Here is a 16623-nt window from a genome sequence, read left to right as displayed (position 1 = left end):
CTCTATCTATTTTATGCTCATGACTTCCCAAATATGGAACATCACAGTAATGCTTTGCTGGCTTGCTATACAAACGACACTGCTTTGTCAATGAAGTCTGCAAACGCTAACCATGCAATCAAACAACTACAGAAAATCGTCCCTCTTATCGAAACCTGGTGCATGAAATGGAAAGTCTATATTAACGCACCAAAATCGCAGCTTTTTTCTCACCTGTCGCAGGAAAAAGAATATTCCAATTCGAAGGCAACTAAATCTATCTACGAATGTCCGATGGTACGAGACAAGTCCCGATGGAATGAGAAGCTAAATATCTTGGTGTCACCCTGAACCACAAGTTTACATGGACTTCGCATATTAATCATACACGCAACAAAACCCTCAAAAGTCATGAACTGCTTATACCTTATGACTGGAAGATTTTCCAAACTGGACTTAGCAAGAAAGAAAGCTTGTTTATACTTCCATCATACGCCCAATAATGACTTATGCATCACCCGCCTGGGCTGCAGCAACTGACAGTGACATTTAAAAACATATTATTTTGTTCGTAACGATCTCCTTCACAAAGATCTAAAATTGGATTTAATTAAGGATTACCTGCATAAGACCAGTGGGAAATTCTTTGATGGTGCAAGAGACTGTACTTATCTGCAAGCACTTTAAACTCTTTTACTATGGTATCCTCAGTGAGGATAAACATCTTTGACCTTTCGCAGCCTTCATGATACAGGAGTATGGAAATTTAAATTTTCCAACTTAATTTTCCATTTATTGTAGCATGATTGCAGTTATGAACTTACAGCTTCAAACCCCTGTGCTTTAGCTGATAGTACGCTCAAATCACGTGACCTTGATTTCTACTAGTAGCTATTATGAATTAGTATCTCCTCTTAGCTATCACATCAGCAGAAACTTTTAATGCAGTCTATGTATATATGTAAATATTACTGAATGTTTCATTTACTGTAATAATATCTTTCTGTTTTTGATAATTATGTGAATTTATATTTGGAATGCCCATTACTGTGGAATAGACCAGTGGTGCGCAAACTAGGGGTCGCGACCCTGTGGGGGTCGCCAGAAGTTTTTTGGGGGTCGCCAAATTTTTATGAAATGCATTATGCCTGCATGCTGCATACCATACAGTGTACATATAAAGAGTAAAGCGCCGTCACTCACTGTTTAATTGCAATTTCATGCTGTCCGCTCTTTCTTTGACCGTAATGAGTAATGTATGTAAAGTGTGAAGACGCAAGTTTTTCACTCCGGTAGATAGCGCCCTCTTCGCGATAATTTGCCAGTTTTACTGTAAAGCGCCTATTTGACTAGACGTTAACCGCAGGGAAAGGGGAAAAATTCGCTTCCTTGATCAGCCAATCAGATGGCGAGGTACGCAGTGTATCTGATAGTCAGAGTGAAGACGTGAAGTGTTCGCGTGAAGTTGTAGCATGTAGGCCTGCAAATTTTTTTTTTTTTTTTTTTTTTTTTTTTTTTTTTGTTTATCCTCAAGTTTTATTGTGTGAAGTTGTGTAATTATGATTTTTTATATTTTTATCGGGCTTTGCTACTCTTTGTTATCAGGTATGTACTATCATTAGAGAAAGATCTCTGTTAATTTTATTGAATTTCCCGAAAAAAAAATGATAAAATTTTATATATTATTTGTTATGTGTCATTTGCCCGATATGTGTCATTTGCAACGAAAAATTAGCAAATGAGAGCATGAAACCAGCTAAATTAAAAAGGCACCTGGAAATTAAACATAAAGAACTTCAAAATAAACATGCCGATTTTTTTCAACGACGAGCTGAAAATCTGAAAATTCAAAGTGCACATTTAAAGAAATTTACAACAATACCTCAGAAAGCATTACGAGCTTCTTTAGAAGTTTCTTATCTAATAGGAAAAACAATGAAACCCCATACAATTGGAGAATCCCTTATCCTTCCTGCAGCAACTAAGATGACATCAATTATGCATGGCAATAAATATGGAAATGAACTAAAAACAATACTATTATCAAGAGATACCGTGTCTCGGCGGATTTCCGAAATGTCACGAAATAACAGCTCAGAAGTCATAAAACGCATGCAAAATTCATCTGTATTTGATTTACAACTGGACGAGACTACCGATATTACTAAAATGTCATGTCACAACTAATTATTTACGTTAGGTTTATTTTTAATGAAGATACGAGTATAATAGAAACGTTTTTATGTTGCAAAAGTTTGGAAGGGAAAAACAACTGGAGAAAAAATATTCGAAATAATAAATGAAGATTTTGAAACAAAGTCCCTTACCTGGGCAAACTGTTTTGCGGTTTGTACTGATGGTGCTGCAGCATTAACAAGTTCGAATAAAGGGCTCAGAGGCTTAATTCAGAAGGTGGCGCCTCATATGGTATTTAATCACTGTATGATTCATCGGCAAGCTCTTGTTGCCAAAGATATGGATGAAGAGTTGCACAACATATAATAAGACGCTGTTAGTTCAATTAACTACATTAAATGCAACAGCCACAACAGCCGTCTCTTTTCAATACTTTGCAATGAGATGAGCTCAACGTATGAGAGATTACTGTTACACACCGAAGTCAGATGGCTTTCACGTGGGAAAATACCTGGATATTTGAGAAATGAAGTGTATATGTTTTTAATCGAAAAGAAACATAGATTGGCAAGTTATTATATCAATGAAATTTGGCTAGGGAAGCTGAGCTATTTATTTGATATTTTCGAAAAACTTAACGACTTAAATTTGAGCTTGCAGGGTGAGAATTCAACTATCATAACTTAAGCCAGTAAAATTCAAGCTTTTAAGAATAAGCTTAGTCTCTGGCAAACTGAACTGAATAAAAACAACACCGACATGTTTCCTTGCTTTAACGATTTTATCAAGGAAAATAATATAGAGATATTTACATTTAAAAACATCGTTTCCAATCACATTGAAAAGTTAAAGGAAAATTTTTCGAGAAGATTCGAGGATTTTCCTGAAAACGATCTTGGTTGGATTCGTGATCCATTTTCCTTTGACATATGCAGTTCAACTCTTCAAATTAGTGAGAAAGAGCAATCGATAGATCTAATTAGTGATTATACTCTTCGAAATCAATTTAAGACTCAGCCTTGCCAAAAATGTTGGCTATCCGTGGAAAAACAATATCCCGTTTCATGCAAGAATGCCATCAGAGTGTTAATACAATTTGCATCAACGTATTTATGTGAAACTGGATTTAGCAAACTAGTTTCAATAAAAACTAAATACCGCTCGCGTTTAAACCCTGAAGATGATATGCAAATTGCAATTAGCAACATGTACATCCAAACATCGATGAGATAATTAGAAACTTGCAGCCACATACGTCTCATTAAAGGGCAATTTACTGATTTTTGTGTTATACAAAAAGTATTTTCTTAAAATTATAAATAAAATTGATACGAGTCAGATATGATGATGTTTTTATTCGAAACGAAAGAAATGCGCGAAATATACATCGTATTTGTGAACATTTATCTCTAGGGGTCGCCCAAAATTTCTCTCTACAAAAGGGGTCGAAGTCGGAAAAGGTTTGCGCACCACTGGAATAGACTGTCACGTGACTATGATTTCATCTTGTTTAATTCAATGCGCTAAGACCAAGATCTACTCATCGCTGAATTCATTCCTCTATTCAAGAAGATACTTTTCCTTTTATTATTCCTTTATTTTTGCCATTAAATATATTTTCAGAAGCATCGCTCTGCAGTACCAGCCTACCCGATGTCTGTCAATGTCACACGTGACTATTGGTTACGCCCCTTTTACCAACTAGCCTGTCCTCTGGACCCACACTTCAGTATTCGCATCAGGTAGGTCCACATGTCCGCCGCCACTGATAGGACAATGCTAGTCTTCTGTCATCGCATCCTCACCCGCCAGTGAGATTTCAGAGACAATGCGTCTCAATGTTTTCTTATTTATCTTAAGGAACACACCTTTATGGTGGACCAATTTGATGAGCCCTTATGTATGAGGCCCCTCGCGGGATTCTGTGATAAGCTCTGGTAAGAGCGGAATTAATTCCCGCTGTAAACCAGAATATGCAACCAAAGCATCAAAGTGCCAAAGGTAGGTCCAAAAGGACTTACCTGATGTGCTTCATGAAGCGCGATATTTCAAGACAGCCGGATGCAAAATGCATGCTATTCGCGGCAAATTCAGCAGAACTTGGAACTTGGCGTTTTCAATTGAGTTCAGAGTTTAGCTCAGAGTATTGAGATTACTGGCAGATCACTGTGCGAGCTTACGCATTTGAGACTTTTATACTGTCTTGTGCTTAACGTTCTTAGTAAATAGTTTGAAGTGGTAACTACTGATTGTACTTTCTCATACTGAGAAAAGCTGCACGAATACTTTTGTGAAAAGTTCCAGAATTGTAAAGTATTTCTTTTGGGAAAATTTTATCAAGCTATCATCGGTTCTGTGTGCATTCAATCCATTACGAACCCGTACGTACGTCACAATATTTTTCAACTGAAGAAAGGTTGTAAAAGTCTAAAGTACATGATTTAAGCCCCCCCCCAAAAAAAAAGGTTGGTTTCGATTTTCGTTAATCATTTAAAATTAACAATAATAATAATAATAATCTTAGACTGGCAAAAATTTTCAACAAATCTATCGGCTTTGAGAGCGCTCAACAGACGTTCCCTGTTCTTCAAAACCAAAAGTATTTTTACAAAATTGTTTCTTTCTCCTGAAAACAAAATTCCCTGAAATCATTTACGCTGGCCTTTTTTTTTTTGTCTAATATTAAATTATACATTGGCAGGTTCTCAGCGCTGGCGCTAGGCATATTGTCGCTCGGATTTTCGGTGCAATCTTTTCGGGTACTAAATTCTCTTGCCCTGTTAACGACTGCCGGATAATATTATCAGTATAGCCGTGGGCAAACGTGATGAGATTACGAACTTAGTTGTGACTCTTCTGCACGCATAAGTGTACCTGTTGACACATTCGAATTCACTCCGGCATTTTACAGTTCCATTGGAAGAATTTTCGAACAGGAAGCTTTCAGAGACTGCTCCTTATTTAATCTTAATTTCAACAAACCAATAACCGCGGACGGAGCCATCCAATTAGAGTGTCTGGCTGTTGCGGAAGTTAAGCTAAGAACGGCTGTTCTTAAAAATTAAATAGAATTTTATCGTGACTTCTGGAAGCATGACAAAAACACGACGACGTTATAATGGCCGAATTAGGGCAATTTTGGGTGACGGTTTTTTTTGGAACCTCTCGAAATGTCGTGCAACACTCTAATTATGGATAAAAGAAAGATCACGTGGTGTGTCTCAGAGGATGCTGACGAGACAGAATTATTCGGTAATGAAATTCGGCAAGTGGGTGGATGAAATTCATGGTAAAAAATGGGATTTTATAGTTCTAATTAAAAATATCAATATTTTTATAGAATGAGATTACATATTTTTCCATATTTTATGTACACACAAGATATACAATGCTCCCATGTTAGTCTAAATGTCTATTCATCTTGCACTAGTGGCGTAGCTAGAGCAGGGCGGAGGAAGCGGCACATTTTAAGGGGTGGCATTTTTCGAGTGAAACATTTTTTTATAGGGGTTACGCACGTTGATCGTCGAGGCAGATGAAAAATTATGAGACTCTGAATTGCCATATGGAATTAAATTGATAAGAAAAATAGTTTCTACTCTAGATAAAATACTCAAAGGAATCACCGCATGATTTCAACAGTTACATACTTTGTTATACCTTTTCAATTCCGTCGAACTTTTGAATGCAAATTACAAACCTCAACTAAATTATGGTCACGACTGACATTATCAGCGAAAAATTCTTCGTTAAGAAAGAAGAATTTTAGAGTTTTATTTCCGCTAGTGTTAGGGAAGTCGAAACAGGAACGGCAGTCTTTATGAATTTCGATCAGAAGGGCAGTCTTTATGAATTTTTTCGATTTATTCTAAATGCGATTTTCAAAACAAAGTTTCAAATATTGTAGCACTGGTGCAAACTTTCTTCTCAGTTGCTGTAAGTGTTGCTACTTCTGAGAAGCGTTTTCGAAATAAAAATCATTGAAGAACTAAAAATGTATATTTTGCATTTAAGAAATCTTTCCCTAATGTGTACACAACAGCAACCACAGCAATCAAGTATACAGTAAAAATTGACAGAATTTTGGATTTCAATAAAATATGAATATTCCCTAAATGATAAGGCTCAGCGGATTTTAATTCCATTTTCGAAGTCGTATTTGTGCTGGGTTTCGGCGGTCGCTGTGATAAAAAGCAAGTATAGAGCAAAAATCAATGTGGAAAAGGAAATGAAGGTAACCGTGTCCAGTTTAATTCCACGATTTAAGAAAATGTGCAGTGCTCATCTATCACATTAATTACTAATTTAATATTAATAAAATAAAAAAATATTAAATAATGAAGATAAACGAATTTATTTTTATCTCTTACTTACGATTGGTCATATTTTTCGGCGCCGCGACTCAAAAGTTTGAGAACCACTGGCTTAATCAATTATTCTCGCTCAACCACATATAAATTATTTTTCTCCTTTTAGAACATTAAGTATTATGTCCACTGCAGTCTAAAATTTTCAAATTGCAGGTTTATTATTATCCTTTTTTTTTTTTTTTTTTTTGGCACAAAAGCAATTACTGTAGTTTACAAGTAATAATTTGCTGAGTTATTAAAATTAATAAAATATGATTTTAACGTTATATATTACGAACTTTGTGCAAAATTATTTGATTTTCTAATAAAAAAATTATTCTATTAAATATTCGTCTTAGAGATACTTTTCAGTCGTTCGTTTCTTACGAATAATTCTTTTCATAATTTTCTCCTTCTTTTAAAACAAAAATGATGAAAAAATAATAATTGAGAGATTTTCTACCATTTTTTTTTAATACGTAGCAGTTTGAAGTACACTGGTGTGCAAAAATTAAGGACGAAGTCGAAAAATTAGCATATCAGCTGAACGAAGAGGCAGAGCGGACAGAAAGACCAATCAGGAGATTAAGTAAGGTGATGTACGGTAGCGTATGCGCAGATATGCAGGTAGACGTAATGGGAGAGTGTCTGAGTAGTATAAAGCATGTTGTCGGTGTAAGATCAGTATTTCTGGCAAAGAGATTGCACGTCGTATAGCAGTTAATATCACACCGAGTTTCTGCCTCAGCGAGAAATGGCGAATAATCAATCTGTTAGACGACATCTGGATGCTTTTACCCGAGGTCGAATCATTGGGAAGTTGGAGGAAGGCCGCTGTGTGACAAGTGTGGCTGCAGAGTTCGGAATTGCTCACAGCATCGTTTCACGACTTTGGAGACAATTTCAAACTACAGGAACAGCTATCTACAGCTACAGGGTTTAGTAGTGGTCGTACACGAGGAACCACACCCGCAGATGACCGGTATATTGCCTTACAGGCCAGAAGAAACAGGCGGCAGACAACAGGAGAAATCACTAGACACACGACACAGACGACTGGACGACCGATATCGCGTTTTACCGTGGCCAGAAGATTGCACGGTGGTGGTCTGTTTGCACGACGCCCTGTACGGTGTGTACCTCTAACGCCTGCCCATCGGAGAAGGCGTTCTCTGTGGTGCCAGAAACACCGGAATTGGAGAGACAATAAATGAGGGCGAGTACTCTTTACAGATGAGAGCAGATTCAGTCTGAGTAGCGATTCTCATCGCATACTCATCTGGAGAGAGCGGGGAAGCCGCAATCATCCCTCGAACATCATTGAAAGGGACAGGTATGGAGGTGGCGGTGTTCTCGTTTGGGGAGGCATCATGCTTGGTAGTCGTACAGACCTTCACATCTCCGACGCAGGTTCAGTCAACGGGACCCGTTATTGTAACGAGATTCTTCTTCCATATGTGCGTCTTTTTAGAGGCGCTATGGGTCCGCAGTTCCTTTTCATGGACGGCAATGCATCATGTCATCGCACAGTAGCTGCCGAACAGCTCTTAGAGAGTGAGGATATTGAACGTATGGATTGGCCGGCACGATCTCCGGGTCTCAATCCCATCGAGCATGTATGGGATTTTCTAGGCAGACGCTTGGCAGCTCGTACCTTACCACCAGTAACGATTCCGGAGCTTCGATTGGCGTTGCAAGACGAATGGGCAGCAATGCCTCAACAACTCATTGACACCCTCATTCTCAGCATGGGCAGACACTGTGAAACCTGCCTAGCAGTCAGGGGAGATCATATCCCCTATTAAAGACCGGATGTTTCTTGCTGGACACCCATCACAGGGATGTTTCGGCCTTCAGTCGCATTGCGCTCCATGCTACTTTTTCAATAAAGCTTCTTTTTATCCCTCTGATTTCTCTTTTAGTAAGTGTTGCTTACATTGCTCATGTCCTTACATATTGGGGATCTTACGGTATTAAATGTGTTGATTTGGAAAGCTTTTGTACAAAGTTATATTGAAAAAACCGTCTCGTCCTTAATTTTTGCACACCAGTGTAGATGAGAGAAAAAAAGTATTTTGAGTTTCCTATCTTTGCACACTTAATGATGAAGTTTGCCATTCTTTGTGCATGTAACGATATATTGGCGATATTTGTTTTTCATTTTAGTATCAAGTAAGGTGCTGGTTGTAGCATTATTATTATATCCAATTTCCAAAACTGAATATTCGAAGCGATCTTTTGATTTCCTGAATGGCTTTCAGTTACTTTCTTTATTTCATATATTTCTTATAGTTTTGTAAGGTTATTACTATTATTTTTTCCTAATTGATTAAGGTTATTAATTATTTTTCCCAGTTATTTTATGTTTTGGATCTTTACTGTCACTTCTCGTTTCCGTTTACCTACCAGAATGTAAGTGAGGTAGACTGAGATAATATTTAAAGGAAGGTTTTAAGATTTTAATTCAGAGTGTGTTCTGTCTCTAGAGGTCACATTCCTAAATTTCTGCTACCTCGAATAAGACTTCATTCTTCGGCTTTGCTTTATAGTACGGACATTTAAATATTTACGCCGGTTAGATTTATGAACCAACTTCGTGTTAAATTGAACTATGTAGTCCTTGACTACTAGCGTAATTTTAAATTTGAGCATGTTACTTTAAGTTATATCGCCACAAGTGATTGGCTGAATGGTAAGACTAGTTGTTCATTTATATTTCGATTCCGATTTAAGAAACAGGTTTGTTTTAAAACCTTTTTTTATTTTATTTGTAGTTGAGTTTATAAAATGTATTTTATTTAAAAAAATCTGTAATGTTTTCGTTCATAAAATTTTTTAATATTAAAATATTCGTCAAATTTTTGGTTCAGTTATAAAATAGTGCCCATATAAAGAATTCCATCAAATTTCAAGTACGTACCATTAGCCATTTTTAAAATATCATGCGCGCAAGGTGGAAACATGACGAAACATTTTGTCGCAAAGCGGATTAAATTACAAAACTATCTGTGGCAACACAAACTTTCTGTTTATTAGTTTTCAAAGCAGCTAGTATATTATGCAGTCAGCTGAAAAAAGTTGGAAATAATTGCTTTTAAAAATAAATAAAGTATCCCAATTCTTGCAACAGTCACATATTCGAAGATCATAAGGGGTTTAAGGTGTATGAACCCTCTTAAATTAAAAGAAAATTTTAAAACAATCATAATAGCACTACAAATAAATGATTAGATTTAGTAATTTAGGCGAACCACGCTTATAATAGAATTATTTAACCTACTATTCCCATTAAAATATATGAGAAATTATTTTTTTCCTTTTAGTGTAAGCTTATTGTATAGTATTTTGGGAATATTAGATTAAATAATTCTATTTTCAGAATTCAATTACAGTTTTACGCCGCGAATAATAAAAGTGTGACAACGTTAATAAGATAATATCTTGTGTCATAATTAAGATAATAGCTTATTCATTACCCAATACAATTCAATTAAAAGGTTTCGTTATTTAGGTGCCTCGTGCTTTGATTATTCGTCATATAAAATTGTTGATGAATTCTGCAAAGAGAAATTTTTAATTTGTTATTCGCATTAAACTGTAGGATAAATTACTTTTTCCCTTTTGATCCATAAAACCTTTTTTATTATATACTTTTAATTAAAAAAATAAGCTTCTGGCTGCTAGATTGAAATCTGAAATTTTCAAATTTTAGGTTTATTATTATTATTATTTTTTTTTCCTTTCAAAAGCAATTATTGCTGCATACAGGCAATAATTTTATCCTTTGCTGTTTAATATTTTTACTGCACACCAACACAGAATCCTAGATGTATTCAAAGAACTTACTAAAAAAATCTTAATTATTTTTTTTATAATTTAATACATTTGATTATTGTTCAAATAAAAAATACGTAATAATAAACCTTCTTTGAGGTGGCAGACTGCAATGTAAAATTTTCAGATGGCAAGTTAATTTTTTGGTGCGAAAATATTAACTAGCTGATTTAAAACTGTGCAAGTTTTAAATTTATAATGCTCGAAGTCTGGAAACTCACTTATCAAACTGTTGCTACTAGTTGTTATCGCGATGTATTATTAAAAAAGTAATAAATTAATTTCATTAATTAAGAATTTGTATGCATGTCTGTATGTTCGTCGCATTGCCGGAAAATGACGCACCTAAAGCCGCCGAATTTTTAATACAGGTTAATCCTCCACCTGAACATGGACACCCAGGAGCCCGAATTTTGAATTTCGAATTTGTTTTTGATTTATTTAGTAGTACAAATTTAACGAATTTTTGTTTAAAAAACTGACTTATTAGAAAGGGAGAAGTGGCAACACTGTTTAAAACAAAATATTTATATCTCCGGCGTACCAGACTGTTGCCATTCAGCAAAATGTAAGACATTTATCTTTCAATTTTAATCCACAAATTCGGTTATTTGAAAACAATGTATTGTCACTACCTCAAGTAAAATACTTATATACCAGCGCCATACCTATTTATACCATAATGCACGCACGAAGGTGTTCCCAGTCAGTAAAGTTTAAGATATTTAACTTTCAAATTTAACATTTTTATTACTGAGTAGCAAACCGAGTGACTGGAAAACAATTAAAGCAGTTATTAAAAATATTTTTTTGCTTCTCTTTATTTCGATTGATTTCAACAAAAATGCAGTTAAATCAGGGTATATCTGAAGAAATAACACATCGAATATAAAAAAAAATGAATGACAACCCGTAACTCTCTATCGGGAATATTAAAGATATGCTATTTTTAAATACTTTATGATTTTGCTCTTGACTTTGTGCCATAAGTGTAAAGGAAGCTATGCTTAATATAAAGTGTTAGCAGGAGCGAGTCAATTAACAGATTGGTAACCTGCGATGATAGCTTAAAAAAATCTTGTCGAATCTGATGCGACCTTAAAACTGAATCCTTTCATATTTTAATTCCCCCCCCCATAAAACGAGAAATATATAAAAAATTTCATAAAATATTTTTTCAAAAATTTGTCTTAATAGTTATGATTTTTTCATATTTTTAATAATTGCGTTCTTTTTTGTAAAATAATTAATTTTTTGGAATGCACATAAAAAATTCAACATTGCCGTGTTAAATATATTTATTATATACCTACATACCAAATATATTTACCTCCATACTTACATATGTATTGAAGTAGAATTTGCAAGTTTCTCTTACTCGGTTTTGTTTTTATTCTGTTTTGTATCTGCTGGCTAAAAAACTCCGAATTCGTGTTGCCAGATGATCTTTTGTCGGTCGTTCTTCCTGTGGGAGGGAGCCCTTTTTGAATTGGAGCTTTCCGGTGACCTCTTTCCCGACAGGTGGGGTGAGCGCCATCTGGCGAGCAGCTTAAACAGCTGTCCTACAGCGAACAGAATTACCAAAACAGACCGTGCTTTCATCGCATACGCTAACTAATGGATAACTGTCGTGGAACTTGTTTACTTTCTTTCGGTGAGTAGCGAAATTTTACTGCAGTTTTCTTGAAATAATTTTACATTGATTTCGAAGTTTTTCCTTTTTTTTCAGGGAGGGGATTAACGGTGAAGTTGTCTGTCTTGCAATAAGTTATTCTGGTTAGGGTTTTTGTATAATAAATTTTGCATTGTTTATAATGTTATGTTTATATACGAAGATTTTTTAAAATTTTTTTTCATTTTATTAATTTTCGTGGGATCTGAATGTTTTTAACGATGCTGATTATCCGTTATAATTATTTTAGTAGGCTATATTACATTTTTTACTAAAATGGTAATTTTTAACAATAACTTTTAACAATAGAACTGTGCTAATAATTCGAACGGAAATTGTTCAGAGTTCAGTCACACTTAATACGTTCAACCAATACTGCTATGTCTCAAAAGATATTATCGTTCAATACTTTTTTTCATCCTTTTCAACGTTCTGTGGAAAAAAAGAAAAAAAAAAAAAAACCTCACCAGGTTTCATTGAATAGACAGAAAGACAAAAAAATTACTACTGTTAAAATTTATTACTAACTTTTTTTATATGTTAATTAGCAGTGATCTTAACTTTCATCGAGCGCATGAAGAGTACTAATAATGTTTTGATTGCTGAGTGATCTTTTTCGATCAGTGATTGTTTTTGATGCCAGTCATTTTCGAAAATAATTACTTTATTTGTGATCATTCCCATTTCCAAAATATTACTTATAAACGTAAACATTGATCAGCTGAGTACGTCTGTAGTGGTATAAAATCGAAATGTCAATTTATTTTCATTTTCTTACGTACATACGCATATTTTTACATATATACATTTTTTTAATGTTTGTAATATTTTTTGTAATTTCAGCCGGTGCCGAGGTTACAATAATACTTTTAGTGGTTCAGAATGACGACCCACCCCAGTTTTTTTTTTTTTTTTTTTTTACTAAATTAAAAAAAGTGCGTAATTATTATTTCTGGAATATAAGTGAAGTAAAACAGTAACTAAAGTAGGCAACTTATATCTTTATCTTAAAACTAACATCAAAGCAGTTGAAAAGCAGATGAATACAAATCAGAAAATTAGATCATAATAATAAGGCTTATAACATCCTTTCGATTGCATTATTGGAATCTTAAGATTTACGGTTTTAAATACATAAAAATAACATCTTATCTGCTTTCCAAGATAAAAGACCTGATGTGTACACCACATGACTTCCTTGCACGGAATATTAAATTATACGCATTTTTTCTTGTATTTCATTTAAACTTATTGGATTGAATTAAATCTACTTTGTCGATAGCCCATAAACCACAATAGAATAAATGCACTCTTTAAAATTCACTATATTTGTTTACCATTTAACAGCGTTACATTTCATTCATTTTGTAACTCAGAATGCACAAAATTTAAATCATTTGAAGAATTATCTAATCGCTGCCACATATTCTATTCAAATACTATAATAAATCTAAAGCGATGTATAAAAGAAATTAAGCAAACAAAAACAACAACAAACAAAAAAGAAAAAGAAACAGTTTTTCAGAGACAATTCAGTATTTCTCATTCAATTAATTCAGTTCTCACTTCACGACAAGGTAAAAATACATAAAAACTCAATATATATACATTAAAAATTACGAAGTAAATCTTAAACACTTATTTCCTCGAATAAATTCCAGAATGGATTAAGCATGATTTAATTCGCAGTAATAAAATAAGGCGTTATCTTTGTTGCTTCGAAGCTTAGTGGCAACAAATCCACTATTCTGCAAAGTTTCAATTGTAAACAAATATGGCCGCCATGACAAAAATAATTAGGCTTAGCTACACTTAAACAACTTTTAAATTGTTGATAATTCTACAAATATTGCATGCAGATTTACTAAAGGCATAAAAACCTTAACCGGAAGATAAAAACAACATAATTCACTCGGTTTTGAGCTATGCGAGATACGTACGAACGCACAGACGCCACAAAACAATTCTCTTCAGAATTCATTTTAAATCAGTTTCATAATTTTTTTGTTGAAAAGAGTCCTTTATTTTGCCCTTACGTACAGATGCCTCACAAAAATATCGTTAAATTGCATTCTATAGCGGTCAAAATTGATATTTTCGTTCAAATAGGAGATTAAAATTTTTCTCGATTACAATACTTCCTTTTTACGTCGTACAAGAAAGTAAAAATTCCATTTTAAAGTGCTTTACAAATCATCGCCATCCACAACTTCAAAGCAAAGAAGAATTAAATTAAATACTGTGATATCTTCCTGTGTTTTCAGAATATGAACACTGGAAAATACCGAAATACTTAATTTATAAGAACTGTTAACGCACAAAAATATTGAATTAGTACTTTTTATGTTAACAGTTCGCATAAATTTTTTTAATAAACATGCCAGAACAGCATTTTTTCTTTTTTTAATTTGGAACTTTTTTTGCAGTTCGCCTTTTCTAACATAAGGTATGCTAATTATACCTTTTCAGAATTGCTAGCCTGGACATTTTCAAATTAGAATGTATGGGAGATTAAAAAATCAAATTAGGTTTTTCTGTTTTATTGTCTGCGAGTAGAAAATAGATATTTTTATTAGAAGGTAAACATGTTACATTATGACATTATGAAGTGCAACCACATGTAAAATATCACAAAATATTTAGCACAGTCCGATTTCATTATGAATTGCACGATTAAGCTTAAAAGTAAGAACAGTAACGCCTACTAACATTTATAGAGTACCAAAGGTACAATATTTATATAAATTTGAAAAAAAAATTAGCATGGATAGTATATGCATAGATTAATAAATTTTATGGAAATAACTTATGAAAATTACACTAAAATAAACGTCAAATTATTTTTTAATTCCCGTTTCAAAAGCGTACTTTTGGTAGCTCCTAACTGCTTCTAAATTTTTATTTTTAATTATTTCTTCGTAAAAATTCCTACATTCAGTTTTTATGTTACTGCAAATCAGTAGTTCGTCTTTTTTAGCCAGCACATTTTCCAATGTTAATCTGTTTCATTTATCCCACCATAAGTTATTCAATGAAGAGAAACATCGTTCGACGTACGCGTTGGAAATTGAAATGCTGCATATAAATTCCATTATAATTTGAATCTTTAAAAATTTACCTTTTTTTACTTCATTGCATGAAGTAAAGGACGTACTGTAATCGTGAACAATTTTAATTATCAGATTTCAACGGAAATATCCCTTTTCACTGTCCTCGAATACATTTCGACTATTTATTTTGCGTGACATCTGTAAGTACGAACAAAATAACGGACTCTTTATTCCAGAACGGATTGTAAAAGGAATTAAAAATGGATATTTTCGTGACATCCGTTTGTGTATATGTATCACAAATAGCTCAAAAGCGATCAGGCGTAGAATGAGGAAATTTTGTATTCGGAACTGATATAACATCTTGTTGGCCACCTCCTTTTTTCATTGCAATCGGCAGTACCAAAAGTACATGCCTAGACTACCCGACGGAAGATCACATAGCAATGCATGATCGTAAAGGCTTTCCTGCCGCGGTAGTGACAACATAAAACACAAGAAAGGAAGAATATGAATAGGGTGAGGAAACATGTTTATTATGCTTAGTACAGTGGGAATCAAGAACAAAAGTAAACAACGATCGCCGTGAAAGAAAGTGGTCGAAATTACGACCCCGGAGTCAACGGAAGATCTGATGTTCTGGAAAATACCGGGCATGTCCCGGACTTCCCCAGCAGCTGCCACGATGCGTGCAACAAGTTCCTCAGCACTTCTAACGGGAGTTCCGTTCACCAATGTCTTGACGAACTCGCAGCGGAAGTAGTCAATGCAAGTAAGGTCTGGCGATCTTGCTGGCCAATGCACCGGCCCATCCCTGCAGATCGCACGTTAAGAATACGTTTCGAACACCTTCTTTGATGAAGATCGTCTGTTTTTGTTCTTATTTCTTGGTTTCCGCTGCACTAAGCATAATAAGCATATATTCTCATTCTGTTTCTTGTGTTTTGTGTCTTTACTATCGCGCCAGGAAACGGTTTCCGAACATGCATTGTTACGCGTATTCTATCTCTTTTGAAATTTTGTAACCGATTTGCTGAAACACACTATATATATATATATATGTACATATATTCTCCCTCTTGCTTGGGTTAGAAGTGCTTACCTGGCCTTTATTTTCGCAGTCGTTGGTAGTAGTCATATATGTTCAATTACAGAGGTGTTTTAAATGACAAAAATGTACATTTTTTGGCCATGCCAAATTTAAAAAAAAAAAAAAAAAAAAAAAAAAAAAAAAAAAAAATTAGGACAAATAACGAAATCTAACTTTTGATGTGGTCTGCCGGTTCCTATACTTTTATTTGGAAAAGTTTTATCTACATTATAACAAACTAAAAATGCAAGAAGTTTCACTTGATAAAAGGATATTTAATTTCATCAAAGTTTGCAATTTTTTATGCCCTTTTCAACTTTTCTCGAGAAATCGTTTAATTAAGTTAAGTCAAAGAAAAACGTTTATATGAAATGCAGCAAAAAATGCGTATAATTTAGTAGGCGTATCAAGAAGTCATGTCACATCAGATTTTTTTATGCAACCATGTGCACAAATGCTCTTAATGTTGCCTAGCGGTTGCAAAAAATGTACTTTCAGTTGCAAAAATTGTTT

General features: G+C 34.1%; 1 protein-coding gene across 2 annotated transcripts in view; it reads left to right on the top strand.

Moving 5' to 3' along the window:
• The window catches only part of LOC118189053 (uncharacterized), a 230213-nt gene that overhangs the window by 51237 nt on the left and 162353 nt on the right, over window positions 1-16623 (top strand). The window contains exon 1 of one of the 2 annotated variants that reach the window (XM_085825003.1): window positions 11805-11952. The exons of the other annotated variant lie outside the window; for it this stretch is intronic. The gene's annotated coding sequence lies outside the window, so the exon portion shown is untranslated. Of the gene's footprint in view, window positions 1-11804; window positions 11953-16623 lie in introns of those variants that run through there. 2 annotated transcript variants of the gene reach the window in all.

The sequence above is a fragment of the Stegodyphus dumicola genome, chromosome 10, assembly GCF_044657685.1.
Source record: "Stegodyphus dumicola isolate Sdum_Otavi_A_Nest chromosome 10, ASM4465768v1".
NCBI classification, from domain to species: Eukaryota; Metazoa; Arthropoda; class Arachnida; order Araneae; family Eresidae; genus Stegodyphus; species Stegodyphus dumicola.
This window is presented reverse-complemented; position numbering and strand designations above follow the sequence as displayed.